Genomic DNA, 3,836 nt, shown 5'->3' on the forward strand with positions numbered 1-3,836 from the left:
GGATCTGGTCTCACCAGTCCAGGACATATGTACACAAGTCATAGCTCGACCCATCGGGTCTCTCAGTAACATCAGTACCGTCAAATCATCTCCACGTGTGCATCACACCCGTGGGTAAGGACTCTCCATGTGCAACCCACATCCCCCGCTCTCCTCGGCAAATGCCGGAACAATAAAAACACGTCACCCAGTTCCCTACTCCATAAAACATAACATATCAACCATCCCCTTCGATATCGATGTCACCTCTTGATACCAGAGCGCCAGGTGCCTCCTCCAGGCCACCACCGACTATGTCGAGCGAAGTCAGTACACAACTGACAACCTCTCGTCGGCCGTCCGCCACGGAAAAGCTCATCAGACCCGAGCTCAGGTCTTTCAAAGTCTTTCCGCACAACCTCGTCAGGAGAATCGCTCAATCCCGAGTCACGGGTAAATGTGTTGCCAGTCTCTGCCGGGAGAATCACTCAATCCCGATCCCGTTCCATAGCTATGGAACGTTGGCGCGGTTACAGAGTAACCGTAGGGTTTCCTCAACCCCGTGATAGCCGAATCGCTCAAGACTATCACGTGTATCATCGGTTCCAAGCTCTGCCCATAGGCAACCAATCACAATCATGCCTCCTCAATATGAAACCCGACCCGGGTCGGAGATCACAAAGAGGAGATCTCAAACAATGCAACCGTCGGGATATCACGTCACCCGCTACAATCACACGCTCAACTCTATCCCGGCCCTCCGGAATAAAGTCTCACGCCATGCCAACTACCCGATTCCCCAATCACACACACTCGTATATCATTATACTTTAATCGTATATACATACGTCCTTACTTATCCTTTTGGTATATCGTTTCCATTACGTTCATTCTATTCTTTTATCCTCTGATCCGATCAAATTGGGTTCCGACCATCTCGGATTACCAATTCATCTCGTTCTGAAGGTTTAACTTACCGTCGGATAGTTTCATTCAAGTTTCGTGAGATTCGGGTAGGAAACAGGTCAAGGTTGGTTGGGTACAGGGGTCGGTTGCGTCGGATCTCGCTCAAACCGACGAAACGGGCCAAAAAAGGGTAACAGGGGTTTGGCCCGATCGGTCTGCCCGTCTGGACCGGTCGGTCTGCAGGGTCCGAAACGGGCGTTCCGAAAACCTAGACCGGACGGACTGAGGGCTCTGACCGGACGGTCTCGAGACCTAGACCGGACGGTCTGAGGTCGTCTTCTTCCTCGCGAACCTGCAACCCTAGACCGGTCGGTCCCAACCTGGACCGGTCGGTCTAGGCGAACCAAGGACTTTCGGGTTTCGCATTTTCGCACCAAATTCAACACGCTATAGCTCAAAATGATCCTAGTAACATCAAGAACTCAAATCTAAGGTCAATTTCATGCAATACACACACAACACACAGAAATCTCCATTTTCAATTTGATTATCATTTTCGGGATTAATCCGAAACACTCACCTAGCTCAAATTCGAGTTTGGGGTTATGTTGGGGAGGTTCTCTAGTGTTGATTGCTGTGTTTATTTGTTGATTTTGACCGAAATCGGAGCTCCAATCGAAGAGAGAAGTTCCGGACTTTTTAGAGAGAGTTGCGAGAGAGTGAGAGAGTGAAGTGAGAAGCAAAAATGGCGTAAATGAGCGGGGTTAGGCGTGATTTCACGCCCCAGAGGAAGCAGGAGGTGGCCACAGGGCGGAAGAGGTGGCTGCATGGCGAAGCAGGAGGTGGCGGCGCGTGAGAAGTGCGATTCCGCGACCTCAGACTGGACGGTTTGGCTAGGCAGACCGGACGGTCTGCGTCCTCCCAGACCGGACGGTCTGACCAATTTCCGCCCGTTTTTTTCGCTCGTTTCGGTCCAATCCTTCGGGTCAACTTGGTTAGGGTCTAATTCAATATTTTAGGGTCATTTTTAGGCACATTTTAGAGTTTACTAAGTTTCAATATGGGTGACGAATTCACGGGTTGTCACAATATGTGTGTGTGAATATGTATAAATGTGTGTTTATGTATGTGTGTAATGTATATGTGTAAGTGTATATATATGTATATGTAAATTTATATGTGTACATATATGGGTATGAATGTGTGTATGTGTATGTAAATGTATATGTATGTGTATGTATATGAATATGTGTGTATATATATGTATATATATGTATATGTGTAATGTATGTATATGTAGATATATATATGCGTATGTATAATATAGTTTTATATTTTTTTTAAATTAAAAAAATATTTTGCGACGGAATAATCTGTCGCACAACTCCATCGCAAAATTGCGACCGATTGGCGACTCACAAATTTTTGCGACAACGATATACAGAAACAATTATGTCGCAATCTGTCGCAAATTTTTAATTGCGACAGATTCGCTTTGTATTTGCTATAGATTTTTCTGTCGCAAATTCGTTTTTTTCTTGTAGTGCAAGTTTGTGTCGGACTACACAGAAATTAGTGTGGGATCAGCTTTATTGATTGAATTGAGTACGATTTGTTTTTTTTTTTATATCAATTTTATTTTCAAACAAGTGATGGCTTCATTAGTACAAAGTAAAATGCATTATCTCGATTCAGATGATGTCGACAATTTTAAGAACCTTCATTTCACTGAATGGGATTGAGATGTTATAAAACACAAACAAAGAAACTTCCCTATTAATATATAATACAAGAGTTAAACATATGTAATTATATATCATTTCATTGGTGTATATAAATACCATTGGTAGTTCGATTTCAATAGCAAGAAAACATAAAACAAAAACATATTATTGAATTAAATACCAAGATCGATAAAACTCAACATCAAGATCGTTGTGGCATTGGTTGTTGTAGCTGTGGTCTATGCATCTGTACCCGTCATTGCAATTGAGGAAGTGGAAGCGAAACAGTTTTGGGATATATGCCTGACAAAAATGTCTCCCAAGTGTACATTGGGATATAGTCGAAGAGATATTCTGGAACGGAGCGGTCTCCGATGTTTGTTGCCGCGAACTTGTCCAAGAGGGAAAGCTCTGCCATGACACTCTAATCAAATACATGGCACATAGACCAAGTTTCATTGCTCGCGAACCCGAATATTTGGAAAAGAAAGATGCTTTATGGAACCGTTGTGCATCGACCTAAAGATATCTACTTTGAAATAAAATCATGGCCTTCGGCTTAATAAATTTTTATTTTCCTTGCTTAAAGTTTTACTCCATAACTATATTATCTCCTCTTTTTGTTCCTGAAACAAGACACTCGTGCCTCAAAATAAATTCAGACATTTAAACAAATTTTCTAAATCCTCATGCGATCATACTATATATTGTTGCAACCTTAAGGCCTCGTTTTAGTTCTAATCACAAACAACAAGAACAAGACTTATTTTGGTCCGAAAAAAAATATTTATACGCAGGATCTGTAGAAATAATTGGACCACTCTCTGATGTCATTATCACAACCTGCAAAACAACATTTTCATTTTATATTTTATTTAAATAAAAAATAAACGTAACACATTAATTAAACTGAAAAAAAAAACTAAATGCAGTAAAGCTTGAATATTTCTTGTTGATTTGATGTTCTTGACCACTAGAAAGGAGGAAGACGAAACCCATAAATTTTCAATCAGAATTTTCGATGAATTTTGTTTTTTTAAAGGTAGAATGTAAATTACTATCTGTATACATAATAAATTTGTAATGGAATGTTAGGGTTTACATATTAATCAACTAACAAAATAATTTTTTTATACAAAAATAAGAAGGAAACTATGAAATATCGCAAACAATGGAGTAACTTTGCAAGCAGTTCTTCAGCAGTTCTTCAGCAGGCACCTAGCTCAA

Source organism: Tarenaya hassleriana, unplaced genomic scaffold (genome assembly GCF_000463585.1).
Source record: "Tarenaya hassleriana unplaced genomic scaffold, ASM46358v1 Cleome1, whole genome shotgun sequence".
NCBI lineage: Eukaryota > Viridiplantae > Streptophyta > Magnoliopsida > Brassicales > Cleomaceae > Tarenaya > Tarenaya hassleriana.